This window comes from Carlito syrichta, unplaced genomic scaffold, assembly GCF_000164805.1.
Source record: "Carlito syrichta isolate Samal-C Ts95f unplaced genomic scaffold, Tarsius_syrichta-2.0.1 Scaffold288291, whole genome shotgun sequence".
In the NCBI taxonomy this organism is placed as follows: Eukaryota; Metazoa; Chordata; class Mammalia; order Primates; family Tarsiidae; genus Carlito; species Carlito syrichta.
This window is the reverse complement of record NW_007232387.1, coordinates 12,297-29,525: the sequence shown is the minus strand read 5'-3', so window position 1 is coordinate 29,525 and position 17,229 is coordinate 12,297. Positions and strand designations below refer to the sequence as shown.

The 17,229-nt window shown below is 40.1% G+C and overlaps 1 pseudogene; it reads left to right on the top strand.

Annotated features, from left to right (window-relative positions):
- LOC103255597 overlaps positions 1-14,862 on the top strand; it is a 16,910-nt pseudogene extending 2,048 nt beyond the window's left edge.
- Positions 14,863-17,229: the final 2,367 nt, after the last annotated feature.

Here is a 17,229-nt window from a genome sequence, read left to right as displayed (position 1 = left end):
TTGTACACCTAACCCTTAACTGTACCCCACAAAACCATAATAAAAAATATTGATTAAAAACAAACAAACAAAAAAAAAACACACACATTTCTTTTCTTTCTCAAGTATTTCCCAGTAGTCTTAAACCTAAAGAGGTTAATACTATTTACTTGTTTCTATCTGGCAAGCTATAGTTTGTCACACTTTTTTAAACTGGCATAAAATGAAAAAGCAGTGAAGAGAGATCAGAAGTAATCAAAACTGACCAAGGAGACATATTATTTGGACCATTAAAAAGTAAGCTAAAACACTTTTTAAATGAACTGCAATCCCCTATATCATTCTATAAAAGTATACCAAGTTCCAATATGAACTTTTCCCATAAAGCCAGGAGTAATCATGGCACAAATGGAAAAACGATTTCAGAAAGAGGAAACAAATATTTCTGTATATTACCCATATATCTATTTTTGCAATCACAATTTTACTCATTTTGGATGTTAAAAAACAAAAATTCTGTCCAACTAAGCTAGGCCAAGTAGACATTTAGAAAACATAATCCTTGCCCTTTGGACTTGTTGGAGGAGAGGAAATCAAAGGAGCAAAATTTCCAACATATCATTTCCCACAGTGAAGGATAGCACAGGAAAATTCACTCAACAGCGATTAAGCACTGAAATCAAAATGAGTGGTTTTTTTTTTGTTTGGGAGTTTTTTTCCAGCTAAATCCCTAGTAAATGGTACCCAACTCATACTAGATCAGGTGGTTTTTCCTGCAGTTATTCCAAATGAGAACACAATCAATACAATTTTGTTTTAAATTGGTTGACTGTAAATTATTTTTCCACAAGCATAACTTTCACTCAATTTTGTTTAAAAGAAGATCACCACAGAAAACTACCATCAGAAAATATGCAGTATAATGATCTATATTTTTGTATAACTGGGAGAAATTGTATGATTCCAAGAGGCTCGACTATCCAATAAAAGTCAGGACCTTAAGAGTTTCCATATCAAGGAAGACCATAAGTGGTAGAACTGCTACTTTAATTTAGGTTGGCCTCATCTTTCCCCATGTGGCCCATATTTTCCTTTTTATTCTAATTTATAACCACAACAATCCAATGGACTACCATATCAGATAACTAAAAGGTGTATCTCATTTTTCTGTCAAAAAATATGTACCTTACATTTGTCAAAAGTCATCAAACTGTACCCTTCAAATGGAAACATTTTTTGTATGTACATTGTACCTTAATAAAACTGATTTTAAAAATAAAATACACACATACATCCCTGTAATGCATTCAAGCTACAGTCCTATAGAGGTATCTTCACCATACACATTTAAAACTCTGACAAATATTTCTATTTTAATGAGTTAACTTTTATATTCATTTACTCTATATTATTAGTGTATACTTAGGTAGTATGATGGACCCTAGTGGAGGCTGTTTTATTGTTGGCTTGGGACCAGGGCAGTAAAATGATTGCAATAAAGAAAGGATGCCTGAGAGGGTGGTAATGAAAAAGTGAGGGGTTGAGGGAATAAAGTTCCAACATCCAGCAGAATTAATACATTATAGCAACAGGCAGCATCTTCTAAATCCCTACAAACAATTTACAGAGTGTGGAATGCTTCTGAGATTCTGAGATTGGCTATCACACAGTAATGGTATTCTAGGATCACCCCCTTACATTTGTTTCCCTATAACAGTGTAGAACCAGGACACGATGTTTTGGGAGTGCTGGTGGTTCTGAGGGGTGAGAGGATGATGGAACAGTTAATGAGGATGATACCTAGAAGTCACAGTCCAGCAATTGCATCACATACTTTTATCCCTTTAGTTTCACATCACCACTGATGATGCCTCATCTTGCTTAACTGTTTTATTACATTGACCAACAGTGTAAGGTATATAATAGTTTTGTTTTTGTTGTTTTTTAACATAAAAGTCTGCAACATTTGAAGAAGTCACTGGACAGAAAAGGGAGCACTTCTCTTCTGAGTCCCACAGAGCAATACACAGAGAAACAGAAAGTGCTCTTTGTCCTCCAAGATTAGCTCCTGATTCTATGATGAAGAGTTCCATGTCCCAAACCAAAAGGCAAAAACAGCACTGAATTTCTACATAGGTAGAGAACATTCCTTTACCACAGTTTTTCCTTGGAAATGACATAAAACCCATAAGTTTTTATCCAAAATACCATCTCATTCAGTCACAACATCCAGCAACTTAAAAAAGAAAAAAGGCAATATTTTAAAAACTGAAAGTGTTTTCTGTCATTCATTCATTCATTTATTCACTCAAGTGTTTACTGAGCATCTATTATGCCAGTACTGGTACAAATATCAGAGGGACAGTGGTAAACAAGGTGGACAAATTTTTTGTTCTCATGGGGCTTACTTTTTAGGCAAATAAGCATCAAAGAAATCAATCAATAAAAATGATCACATCAGCAGCGATATTGTTGCAAAGAAAACATAGTCAGATAAATGATAAAGCAACTGGGGAGTGTCCTTAAATTGTGAATTAGGGGCATACCGCAATAAGACCCGAGAAGATGCACTGCTGTGTGCATTAGATGACCATTCCTAGTAGCCAACTTCACCCTTTAAAAATGAAGTCAAGAACTGAGGTGACTCTATTACTACTTTCAAAACAGTAATTAGATTGGAACTAGCAACCAATTCCTGATCAAAACCCTAAGTGCCTTTATCATAAGAAACAGGAGAGACCTCATCAAACTGATGAGCTTCTGCAAAGCAGAAGAAACCATCAAGAGAGCAGGCAGAAAGACCACAGAATGGGAAAAAACATTTGCCAACTATATATCTGACAAAGACCTAACATCTAGGACCTACAAGAAACTCAAATGCACTGAAAGGAAAAAAACAAGCAGTTCCATTAAAAAGTGGGAAAAAGACATGAACAGACACTTCTCAAAAGAAGAGATAACAGCTAACAGACACATGAAAAAGTGCTCAGCTTCACTCATCACCAGAGAAATGCACATCAAAACCACATTGAGATACTACCACCTAACCCAAGTAAGAGTAGCCATCCTTAATAAAACAAACATCGACAGATGCTGGCAAGGATGCGGAGAAAAAGGAATGCTTCTACACTGCTGGTGGGAAAGCAAACTAGTGCAATCTCTTTGGAAGACAGTGTGACAATTTCTGAAACAACTAGAAATTGACCTTCCATATGATCCAAATATCCCCCTACGGGGAATATATCCAGAGGAACTCAAACCATTCTACAAAAAAGATATGTGCACATGCATGTTTGTTGTAGCTCTAGTCACAATAGCAAAAACATGGCACCAACCATGCTGCCCATTGAAGCTGGATGGGTTTTAAAAAAATGTGGTACGTATACACAATGGAATATTATGTGCCCATAAAGAAGGACAAACATATGGACTTCACAGCAACTTGGATGGATATAGAGCCTATCATATTCAGTGATCTATCACAGAAACAAAGAACAGAGTACCATATGTTCTCAGCCATATGCAGAACTTAAACGATTATTATAATGCTATAAGAAAGGGATTGGCAGTAGTGGGAAACTGCCAGGGGAAGGGGGGTAGGATTGGCAGTTGAGGGAAACTGCCAGGGTAGGGAGGGACACATCTCATCAGTAAGGGTAACTGCATAATGAACATTTGTATACCCAACCCTGAATTGTACCCCACATCTTTCAAATAAAAATAAATAAATAAATAAAATTTCTTTTGGGTTTTACTTTTTCAGCAACTCTGTGCCATTCCTGAGATTGCTAACAGGGATGAGGTTCAGGAGTTCCTTGCTCTGAACACAGATGCTCATATTGCCTTTGTCAAGAAACTTCCTTTATGGTTTCTAGAACAGACAAGGGACCAGCTGGGCCCCTGTGCTCAGCTTCAGTTTCTAGTTATAAATGCAAAGTATTCATCAGAATGGAGGCAATGCTTGAAAAATAAGAGAGGTAGCTCATGGGGAGGAGCAGCACAAGGAGTCAACAGAACATGGGCTAGAATTTTCAAGACCTGTTGCCAAATATTGGTTGAATCATCACCTTGCTGAATCACAGTGAACAACAGTTTGGAAGCAGTCCCCCTGACACTCTAATGTACACATATCTCCTGGGGGTATTGTGATATTGTACAGCATGTGAATACAGATCCATGTCTTCATATATAACTGTCTGGGGCAGGGTTTTCTCTTTTTGGAGGTAAAAGTCATTTCCAGTGTTGGTTACTCAGGAAAGAGAACCCTAAGACAGGCCACAAAGCTGGATTTAGATTAGCATAGTGGCTATCCTGGAAAATAGTGAAGAGAGTTGTACTTTCTTCAAGATGTTGTCTCAACACCTGTGGAGATGGTAAGAGAAGAACATTTGTGTAATATGTTGCAGCTTGTATGTAGTGACTACCACCTGATGCCAGTCTCAGGGCAGAAGTCTGAGGTTTATGTTTGTCAAAAGTGGCATGTGTTTACAAGTTTGGGAAACACTGGTTTATTGGCAGAAGAGGAGCGTTCCTCTTCTAATCTAGGCTTGGGGGAACAAGATAAAATGGAATTTCATGTATTGGGTATTAGGAGATATTGACTGCTTGCGGAAAAACCTGCAAACTAGCAAGGTAGATTAAAACTAGATTAAAACCCCAGAGTTCCATGCAGATGTGTGCATCCATCAGTCCTTTCCATGTCAACTCACTGGATGTCTTTTGGACCAGGCATTGTACTAGCTCATGGTGATATAGCAGGAACAACACAGATGAAGACCTCCCCACCTCCACAGACTATGATTTTGTGAGCCTTGAGAGCACGTTGTGTTTTCTAAGCTACATTATCTATATTCATTCCCTGGCTTGTTCTCCCCGGGTCTTTACTGTAGTATTGATGACCACATCAGTCTTGTCTTACCCGTGCTGGCTATGCTGCTTGTGCAAGAGTACTGCAAGAATGAGATAAAGAAGGCATAATAGTGTTCTGAGCCAGCAGTGTTCATTAGCCAGTCACCAACGGAAAAGTAAATGTTTCATTCTGTTCTTTTGTTATTTTAGGGTTTTGTTTGTACATTTTCCTTTTTAGCAATTATCTATATGTCATTTTCTCATTCTGAGAAATGGAGATAGTTTTTATTCTTCGGTGTTTTTTGTTTGTTTGTTTGTTTTTGTTTTGTTTTGTTTTGAGGAAGAGTCTCACTCTGTTGCCCAGGTTGGAGTGCAGTGACACACTCATGGCCACCACAGCCTTGACCTGCTAGGCTCAGGTTATCCTTCTGCCTCAGCCTTTCAAGTAGCCTGAACTACAGATGCACGCCACCACACCCAGCTAGTTTTTGTAATTTATTGTAGAGATGAGGTCTCACCAAGTTTCCCAGGCTGGTCTAGAACCCTTGGGTTCAGGCAATCCTCTTGCCTCGGCCTCCCAAAGTGCTGGGATTACAGGCTGAGCCACCGCGCCCAGCCTCTTCAGTGATTTGATTTGGTCTTTATGCGTAGAGAAGTTTATATCAACTCCCGTGACCTTAAATTTGACCTGAATGATTTTTGTATTCATTCTGTACTCAAAGAAGAAAAATTATGTGAATTGACTGGAAAAAACAATTCTTTGTTTTGTGTGAATTACTTAAGGCATGTTTAACACACACACACACACACACACACACACACACACACACACACACACACACACCTCCTTCACTCTTTCTCTTCTCTTTATACTTCTACCTATACTACTTCCACTTATGCATTTCTTAGAAAAGGCATTATCAACTTGGAAACTAGAAATCACCTTTTTATTTAAAAACAAAAAAATTAAGAATGAAAGCACTTCACCAGTCTGTAAAACTCCTAGGTTTTTATTTATATCACTGCTTGTTTTGGCTTCTTTTCCCATGTAATTGTTTATTATACTCTGCAAGGAAGAAGTTTTTATGGCCATAGCTATCACTGAGTTATTAGCTGGTATTTGACTTTCCTGTTGTATAAGGCTCTGACTGTCAGGTAGCCCAGCTCTCTACTTATCCTGCTGCATAAAGCACTGTGAGGTGACTGCCCTCCTAGTGGTTTACATCTGGGGATGTGAATGCCCTTACTGACCTTGAACCTCTGACCCCTGCAGATGGTGGTGAGCACTATTGTGGACACCTTGAAGACAGCATTTCCTCGCTCTGAACCCCAGAGCCCCACAGAGGAGCTCAGTGAGGCTGAATCTGAAAGCAAGTCCCAGACACAAGGCTAGCAAATGAAAAGCTCTCAGTCACCCAGGCACCCTTCCCCAGTTCTTAGGTTGATTCCCAATGAAATAAGCTTACCCCATTCTCAAGCCAAAGCTTACCCCATTCTCAAGCCCTAGAAGAGAGAGGATGGGTCATGCATACTCTGGGCTCCTCAGTGTTCCACCCAAAGGTGCCTGAGATGCCACAGAGGAAGGAGGGTTGAATTTTTGTGCTTGGCATGGAACCCATGCCCGGCTACCAGAGAGAGTTTGACCAGAAGGAAAACTCTAGTATATGGATATTCTTTTTTCTGCTTTCCAAGGAAATTGAGATGTTTGTTTCCTACTAATAATTAAAGCTTATAACTGGTTTCTGTTGCCATCATTTTTGGAAATCTTGGCTCAGGAGTTGCATATACTAGCAATAAGTGGGAAAGGGGCTGGAATGGAAACCTACAGGGTCTATTTTAGTAAGCAGTGGGCTGCTTCTACTCTCTTCTGCACTAGGGTCCCAGCTGTTCCCTGGCAGCACTCAAAGCCAACATGTGGAAGGCAAGGACACCGCACTTACCGCTGCTGGAAATTCCATCTCCCTCTGGGTCATTATGAAGAAAGTGTGTGTGTGTGCGTGTGTGTGTGTGTGTGTGTGTGTGTGTGTGTGTGTACCTGCGTGTGTGTGTGTGTGTGTGTGTGTGTGTGTGTGTGTGTGTTTCTGACTTATCTTTGTCTCTGAACTCTGTTTCATGGACCAGCAATTGCAGACTCATGATGCTTAGCCTTTTTTATAACCAGGACCATAATTTGAAGGATGACTAGGATTGATACCTTTGTCTTTGAGTCCCCTATTCCTCAAAACATTGAAGTTACCACTTCCCATTCCTAATCTGTTTTTATTTGGAAAATAAGGGGGGGATGGGTATCTAAAAAGGAAACACTATAAGCCAGATGTGGTGGTTCAAGTCTGTAATCCCAGCACTTTGGAAGGCTGATGCAAGAGGATTGTCTGGGTCCAGAAGTTCAAGACCAGCCTGGGCAACTTGGTGAGATCTCATCTCTACAATAAATCAGAAAAATAGCTGGGTATGTTGGTGCATACCTGTAGTTCTAGCTACTTGGAAGGCTGAGGCAGAAGAATAGCCTGAGTCCAGCAGGTCGAGGCTGTGGTGACTGTGAACATGCCACTGCACTCTAGCCCGGGCCCCAGAGTGAGACTCCAGCTCAAAAGAAAAAAAGAAAACACTATGAACAACAATAACAAAAACCCTTGGTCTATGACACTTATCTTTGTAACCTTCAACAAATGTTTAATGAGTGCATAGTACGTGCTTATCACTCTGTTAGCCTGTGGAAACTAACCATAATACAAACTGGTCTCTATTTTATTTAGCAAGAGCCCTTTCACAAATGTACTGTAGACATAGTTTAGCATATGAGCTGCATGATCTGTTAATAATTGCCAATATATACATTGTTTGGGTGCTATCAGGACCATTTCCTGGCAACTCTGGCCACTATAAGCTCCCAAGAGATATGGGTGTTCTTGTTTTGATGTATTGTCAATACTTGCCAGCACTTTGTATGTGGATCAAGACAAGGAATTATATTCTATTCTGCTTTTTGTTTCTGTACTAGGTCCAGACTGAGATTCTCATCCAAAATTACTCCAGTGCTAAGTGTAGCTGATGTACAAGACAAGATCCACCATTGTCTCCAGGAAGACAACATGGTAAAAACTAAAACCAAGAGAACTTACAAGGTATTAAGATTTGGAATATTGATCCTGTAGTTATAGGCAGTTGAGTTATTCTCTAAAGTCAGAAGTATCCTACTAAATGTCTTATTAAAATATCTAACTATCTAATTTTTATGTTAAAAGAATTTCTTAAGTGGTTTGAAATTCATACCCATTTAGGTAGGCAGGTAGGTGTCTCAACATTAGTGGGTCTGGAGTGATGGAGACAAGATGAGAAAGAAAGCTAGCTCCTGGAAGAGAACATATTACCCAAAAGTGTGTGCAGAATTGATAATCCTAGAGTAGGCTTGCACCTTGTGTAAAAAATTAAAACTTTCCTAAAGTAGTCACAGAGTCAGCTGGGTTCTGTACTCAAGGTACTTTTTTGCAGAGGAGAGACAGGGAGACTTAGAGTGCCACATTTCCACTCCTACTGTTATGTTCTTTACCTGAAATGCCACTGGCTATTTATTCAGGAATCAGAGATCCCATCCATGTCTGGGATGGAATCCTTTATTAAAAAACAGACAAAGTTACTGGAAATGCAGCCACCAAAAGCCCCAGAAAGAGATCCCAAACAAATCCCTGAAGGATATGTAGCCAGTTGCTTGTCAGATGCAGGCATGCTAGCCTGAGACCTCAGCAATAGTGATCCATATGAGTAGCAAGGTCTCAGCTCCCAAAGAGAAGAGAGCCAGGGTGAAGACCACTGGGGACTTGGACTACTTGGGCTTTGTAGCTCTAATGTCTGTTCTGTTTAGCTGAGTGAGAAGTGTATTGGGGTACAATGATGAGTAGGTCAGTCCTCAGAGTCGAGCAGTGGAGAAAGGCACAAACACAGGGAGCCATAATCCAGCAGGATCAGACCATATTTATAATATTGATATTTCAATAAAGTTACTTTTGGCATGCTTTGGCTATCGGACTCCACCTTTCTCTAGGAATATTCTTCCTTTGATGTCTAGGACACCACTTTCCTTGTTCTCTCACTGCCTTTTTTGTACGTCTTCTCAGTCTACTGTGTTGGCTGCTTTATCCCCCCTCCAGAGCTTGGTTTTTGATTCTTCTTTTTTTCTTTTTAATTGGAAAAAAATGTTTATTTAGAAAGTAAATTAGAGATGAAGAGAGAGAGGAGATTCACCTCCCCAAGGCAGGGGAAGGGCCAAAACCAAGAAACATGGCAGCCATAGCTCAAAGAACCACATAGACACACCAGAATTTAACAAAGCAAGGACCCAGGCTCTCCCTTCTTATTTTGCATACTCTTCCTGGGTGATTCCAGCTGTGTGGTTGGTTTTAACTCTAACACATGTGCGATGATGTCCAAATATTGAATATTGTATATCTTCACTGGGATATACCATAGGGTAACTAAAATATAACATGTTCAAAATGGAATTTGTCTTTTCCTCAGCTTCACTTCTTCTGCTTTATTTACTATTATGACAAATACCACCTAGTCTAGTCACCCAAGGTACAGCAGGAAGAGAGAAAAGTTGAAGGTTCCATTCTTTTTTTATAAGCTTTTTGAGGCAGGGCAGATTTGCTTCTCAGGAAAAGAACAGACGTAGTCGGCAGAGGAAAAATTCAGAGCCCTGGATACTAATAAGTATGTTTGATGATACAGGACTTAAAAGAAGTTTATCAATGTCATCAAGACAAAGACCTCTTCTGAGAATAAAAGACCACACAATCTTTGGTTCAGAAGGAGAAACAAAAAGTCAGTTTCAGTATTCTCCCTCAGGTGCCCATGAACAAATCACCCGACATGTGCTCTGTGGATCTTAATTTAAGAATTTGAAAAGTAGGTATGTCAGCCTTATCCCTTCACAGGTCTCACTGGTGAAGTAAGTGAAGTGGTATGACAGTCACAACATCGGGGAACACTTAAGAGATTGTAAATAAGATAGGATGGGTAAAACAATATGATTCTAACAAAAATCAAGGCTGCAGATGTTGAACATCAGATCTCTAAAGGGATGGTTTATATCTGAGCCCTTCTTCTAGCTGTGAGATACTCAAAATGCTCATAAGATGGAAAACCTACCAGTTTCTTTAAGAGGACTTTCTAGTATCTTTTTACTTTCTTATTTTTTACTGCTATGACTGATAGTTACCACATGGTGGCAGCCTTAGGCAATTGCTAAACCTGAAAATAGACTGAGAAGGATGACTAAGGCTTAGAATGATGTTTCCCAAGGAACAGAGCAAATGACTCTATCCCATCTATGAGCAAATGGCTGGAAAGTAAGAGACAGATGAGCTCCCATACCCCCTTGTAGTACAGTACAGAAAAGAAAATATGTATTGGATGGGGCTCAGAGGTAACTATGATTGAGTTCTAGTATATCCATCCAAATCAGAATTTACTCATACTCTAAAGAACCCTTATAGAGGGTTGAATACCCACTGGCCCAGAGAATATCCACTGGCCTGACTAACAATGTTATTGTTGATGTTTACTTATAATATTAATCACAGCAGAAGTACCAGTTATCTCAGACTCATTCTGGAGCATTATGCACTCAGAGACAAATCAGAAATGACATGGAAGCCCTGGACCAGGTAAAATGCCTTTCTTAAAGACACTTAGCATGCGTATAAGCTCATTTGTAGCCCTTCCAGTCTTCAAAACAGAAAATAAATTAGTAACTGTTGTGGCATTTTACCAGAGATGTGGTGTTCTCTCTAGAACTGCATATTATCTCCAAGTCAAACTTAAGCCCCCTGAATCCCAACCTGACTGCTCTATGTAGGGAGGTTTTGGAGGAGAATGAAGCTCAAATCTTTCCCCAAGTCTGCTTAAAACATTTCCCTGATGCTTTGTGGTGTGAGTGGAATGCAAGGGTGGAAGAGAGATTTTGCCAGTTCCAGTTAGTCACTAGTTGTAAGCTCTTACTTGTAACAGAATGTATTCAGCATCCTGGGGAAATATAAAAGAAACAGAACCAAATAGGCAAAATAATTATATGCAAAATCTTTTTAAAACATAGAAACATTTACTAGGTAACAGAATATCAGGAGCATAAACAAAAGAATTATAAAGATATACTGAACCTACCACTAAACTCTATAGATATGAAATGTGCACTTCTTGATTTAAATACAGAGGGATTACAAAAGTGTAAGAAGGTGGTATATGAAGGTAGAGAAGACCGAAGTGTCACCCAGTACATTGAATGGTATCCCTTAAGTATGGGTCTCTTCTGAGTTACTTTTGTTGCCTTTTCATCCCTCAGGAACAGAGACAGAGTTAGCTGACACAGGCCTGCTGCTAATGGAACAGTGGAAATGGCTATGTACTGACAACATGCAGAAATTTTTTCTTCTCGTCTTTGGGACCCTAGTTGAAAGGTAAGAATACTGAGTTCTCCTTCACATTAGAATCTCAAATTGCAAAGAAGTTGAATGTGATGCTGAATTCTGCCGTAGAGATGGTAAGTATAGAGTCCAGAGAACCTGTGGCTGTGAGAGAACGCAGATTCTCTTTTATAGAGGATACAAGGATGAAGACTGCCTTGAAAGCATGAGAAAGCTTCCACTAATTGCCTTGTTGTCTAAAGTTTGAAAGAGTCTGGTTCTGTAAGACTTCTCGCATAATGCTCTAAGTTGCATACCCTGCCTGTGGTCCTAAAGAACTTTAGCTTAACTCTTCCTACTGTCAGTTCTCCATACAGTTATATTCCCAAGCCCCACAACTTTCACCTTGTTATGGTGGACATTTCTCTTAGCTAATGTTATGTTGTCACTATGATGACAAGCAATAGAACAGTAAGGAAAACACAGATAAGGGAACTTAAAGAGTGTTTTCCCTGAGAAGGTCATAAATATTTACAACCGAAGAAGTATTTACTGACACAGAATGGTAAACAATAGAGGGAAATTTAGATTTGTAAATTCACTTTTATAATCTAGACCTTGTAATCCCAAACCACTTGGTCTCTTGAAAGATTTGAACACAAGTGGAATTTTTAGCTACTAACTTACTAACCACGGAACTGATGTAAGCTTTGCTAACCTGAGGAAGTCCAGAAACACTGTCTCTGTGCCAGACAGACTCACGTAATACTTGGGCGTTGGTCACTCTTGTTTTGAACTCTCTCTCCTGAGATGTCCTGGCAGATCTCAAAAAAAGAAGCAGCCAAATACTGACCTCTTCTGTTAGAATGTGGCTCATGCTAACAGGTCACTCAAAAAATATCTCCTTTAAAAAAAAAGAGTTTTACATCTATTCTCAAACAAGTAGAAAATCTGTTAACAAGAAGCGTTTAAATCTTTTTTTAATACTCAAAGTTATATAGGATCAAAGAGGTTTAATAACCCTTATTTATAAAAGGATTAAGTGAAAGAAGAGAATGCATATCTGTATTTGCTGAGTGCTTGCTTGTCTTTGCCAACCCCTGACCTCTGTTTACATGTATTTTCTTATAGTGGTCAAGTGAGGTAGGTAGTCCCATTTTCTAGAACAAGAAAATAGAGTTTGACAAGACGAATTAATGCCCAAGGTCATAGTCAGTGCACACCTGGAATTTTAAGCCAGATTTGTACAACGCCAAAGCCAATGTGCTCTTTCCTATGTATTGTAGCCTCAAGACTGGCCTCCAAGTAAAACCCACATATAAAATGCTGAATGGTCTCCCTGCCTTTAGGCATTCCCCTTTGTTCATACTCCAAACTGAGCTCTGCCACAGAAGAAACCAGAATACCTGGAGCAAACCCATGCAGATATAGGGAGAATGTGCAACCTCCACATAGTCAGTGGCCCCAGCTGGGAATTTATTCTTTTTTCTTCTCATCAACATGATAACAAAAGGAAAACAAAATGATGTTATTCAAGGACCTGATGTATAATGCTTTCAGTTTTGTCAGGCATTGATATGCATGCTATCAAAATCTGAAGCACTGGCTTGACTGAAATTTCTCAAATGCACAGAAGCAACCACCTCAACACTGTTTTCTTTTCATTTCAAATGGCTACCTGGACTCAAAAGCTGGGTGGTGCTCAATATTGAGCACTTCTTACAATGATAGGACTTATTCCCGTTCAGATCATGTCCTAGTTAAACCCTTTGTGGTATTTGGAGATGTAGGTTTGTTTTTTTAAACTCCTTAAAAATTCCTTAACTCTTCTTTGCTTTTCAAGGAGAAAGAATCTCAGGTTTTGCTTTGATCATGGGAAGTAAGTTAGCATAGTCGAAGGTGGAATTGTGTTTATTCAACAACAAATATTTATGATGACTATTTTCCAAATTATTTATTCAATAGGTCTTTATTACATATTTACCACAGTCAAATGTTTTGGAGCCAGAGATGAATTATGCAAGTTGGAAACTAGACAGAATAGCATCTTTTAAAGGAGTACATTTATATTGCAAAACAAATCTTGGGGTTTATATAATTTGGAATAGGGTATGTCTGTTTTCCATGGAAATGAAAAAGCCTAGTGTAGACACTTGGGCATGAGACTCACAGTCATTTTGCTCTTCCTCCTTACCTTTCTTATCCTCAACTGGACCCCATTCACTCTCACCTCCAATGCAGACTAGCAGTGTATAGCAAAGATCCCAAATATCACCACAGGCTCAGGACCTGAGGAAACTGAGCCATACTCTGAAATAAAATTATTTAAAAATAAAGAGTATAAACTCTAGTTTCTTCTGTTTAGTGCCACCAGATATTTCATGTTTAGAATGCTAGCTAGCAAGTGTGAAAATTGTAAGTGCAAAAATATTTGTGGAAATTTGTAAGTGCAAAAATATTTGTGGCATACTTGGAGAACTGTGTGCTATTAAAGTCAACTTAAAAAAATAAAATGACAATTACTTTTATAGCTGCTAGGTGAAATTCCTTAACTATTGACTTCTGGCACTTTAAACAACATTAAAATAGTCTTTAAAAGAATATATCAATTAATTAAGGAAACACTTAAAAATAATATTTTCCAAGTTTTAGTTTTTAAATGTAAAGGACCATATGTTCCTTTACCATCCAGGTTTATAAAAATGTCAGCTATCAAATTTGATATTCAAAAAAAAGCTCACATTCTTTGTGGAATAAAGCACAGTATGAACATAATCACAACATCCTGACCATTCTTCAACACGCTTGTAATGTTTCCTCCAAGCAGAGAAGACCAGCAAATTTCCTCTCATTGCTCATATGACCACTTTTTGCACCAGATGCATTCAATATTGCAGATTAAATATTCAGAACAAATGAGAATAGAAAGAATTTCTAGAGCCTTGATTCTGAGCAATAAATAAGAGGAAAGTTGGACATACTATATTTCATTGCCATCAATTTCAATCTAGTGAGCTAATGTTCCAGGCATGTGCTTGTTTCTCTATATAATAATATTATATTTTACAGCACTTACAATTCACAACCTGTGTGTTTACTTACTTTATAAGATCCTTACAGCTCTCATGAGAGAAGGGTGTGTGTGTATGTATGCATCCCTCTGTACCCATAGGGGATTGGTTCCAGAAACCCCTCTGACACAAAATTTGCATATGTTCAAGTACGTTACATTATAAACAGATGAGCAATTGCATATAATCTATGCATTTCTTCCTGTGTACTTGAAATCATATCTAGATTACTCATAATGCCTAATACCATGTAAATGTTACATAGTTATTGTGCTATTACATGGTGCATACCTTTTAAATTTTGTATTTTTTTTTTTTTTTGGCCATTTTGCTATTTTTCACTTGGCTTATTTTCAAATATTTTAAATCTGCAGTTGGTTGAATCTGCAGATGTGAAACCCATGGATACAGAAGGCCTAATGTATACATGTGATTTTACATTTGAAGTGCACATCTATCTTCACCCCCTTCCCAAAGATGAGGAGGTGGAGATGGCTACAGAAGAGTTTCAGTGGGAAAATAGGCTTAAGAGAAGACGCTGGGAAAAAGAAGAGGGCTTCTGAAGCTTGTGGTCTAATTACTCCCCACTTCTCTGACCTGAATAGCTTTAATAAATGCTATTTTTCATATAAAGAGAAAAGTCAAAGTTGGTGCTACTAACACTGGCTAGCTTGGTGGGGGAGATATTCAGAATAGAGGCTCACACTGTTGATGACGCTCTAGCTAAGTGGTGAATCAGCTATCATTTTTTTTGCTGTCCCCAAGCCTAGGAATTTGTGAGCTAACTGATAGTGGATTAAGAATACGGTATGTAATGATATTGCTTGGCAAAGCTAGTCTTACTATCTTGTCTGGTTTTGCAATAGGAAAAATGGCTTTCACAATTTAGGCAATTACATGTAAAATTTCCACTTAAATCATTTTGGGTATGTACTATGGAGCTATAAATCTTTTGGGGGAGTTAATTACAGATTTAGCATTAATGCTAGAGTATTATAGTGTACAACAGATGATAATTCTTTTATAGATAAAATGCTTCAGCTAATTAAAGTGATCCAATATCAAATGACAAAATTCCCCTCTATTTTGTAAGCTTGCATGTTAGTTTCAAAGTGTCGATATTGTGTAATTTCCAACCTTATATTTGATTTTGTTTCTAATATGATGCTATCATCTCAGGGTTCAATTACAGTAGTCAGCCGGGCACTGTGGCTCACGCCTATAATCTTAGCACTTTGGCAGGCCAAGGTGAGAAGATTGCCTGAGCCCAGGGGTTTGAGATCAGCCTGGGCAACTTGTGAGAACTCATCTCTACAATAAATCAGGAAAAATTAGCTGGGCGTGGTCTTGCACTCCTGTTGTTCCAGCTCCTTGGAAGGCTGAGGCAGAAGGATCACCTGAGCCCAGCAGGTCACGGTTGCAGTGGCCATGAGCAGCGTACCACTGAACTCCAACGTGGGCGAGACTCTGACTAAGAAAACAAAAGTGCACTAACTAATAACCGTTACAAATTGATTACTACATCAAACTGGAGACAACACATGCACCATGTCAATCTAGGCTTATAATACGAGGCAGAGAAAAATCAATAAGCATGTAAGCCAGAGGTAGAACATAGACAGTAACTTTTAACAATACAAATCTATTTGACAGTGATTTCATCTTCAAAAGTTAAACGTGATCTTGCTGAATGAGAGCTAATTCTTTCTTCAAAGAAAGGTAAATCTAGAAAGCTATTGAGAATTCTTCATCCTAGACTGGTTCCACTTACTGGAGATAATCCAACTATCCAACTGGTCCATTCATTGTGATATTGAACATGTGGTTAGACGGCACACTGAGCTATATTTCAGGACCTGAGGCAAGGGGAAATCAGTGATCAGCTGTGTGGATGCCTAGAAACACCCTAGCATACGTGGTAGTTTTCTCTTGCTGCTGCCTGGAGTTCTTTGAAGGATGCCCAGGACTCTGCAGGTGTAGCCCTGCCCTCTAAGTGGTTATGGGTGCAGGAGGACTTTGGCTTAGCGTCTACTGTGTCAGGCTCACCAAGGCTTACTAAAACCGATTGTCCATTAAAAAGCTCTTATTGGGGTCGAGGTGAGGCGTGGAGTAAGTGAAAGAGTCCTGTGAGAAAAGACACACCCATGGGCCAAAGTTGCAGGGTGAAGAAGTGCCCGTTCTTTCATGTCAATGGCTGGAGAACCGGTTCCTCGTTGGTGTTCTACACACTTGAAATGAATGAAAAACATTAATTCTCCCCTAGCTCCAGAGCCTGGACCCTGCCCTCACATGACATTATGCTGTAGCAGGCCCCTCCCTGGGGCAGAATTTTGAGAAGTTGTCCTGGGAGGACGGGGACCTGCCAGAGAGCAAAGCCAGAACGAGGATGTGTGAGCGCAGGCGCAGTGCTCAGGAAGGCGCCCAGGGAAGGAAACCCTGCGAGGGTGCAGGCCCTAAGGGGGGAAGCATGCCCAGTGGGGTGCGGGCCCCAGCAGGACCTGGGGTGCTGCCGCGGTGGGAAGCCGGCCCCTTGGGTGCGGGACAGGTGGGAGGCATGGCCTGGGAGGGTTTGGGACCGGAGGGTGCTCACGGTCCCCGCCCGGGCCGGCGGGCGCCTCTGCGCTCGCCCTTCCCTGAAGGCCTCACGACTATGCCGAGACTGTGATGGCCGTCGGGCGCGCGGGGCCCCTGGACGCCTTCGCAGCCAGTGCCAATGACTCGGGAAGGCGGACACGGCCATGCTGGCGGCATGTGGCCGCGGGCCGCCTCCTGGGGACACGTGGCCGTCGCGGAGGTAGGCAGGTCTCTGGGCCTCGCGCCCCTCGGTGTGTAGACGCGTTCAGGGCTGGCAGGGGTCACAGCAGCGCGGGAAGGAGCCCTCGGCACCACGACCCCTACCCGACACCAGGCCAGGCCGCACAGCCCCTAGG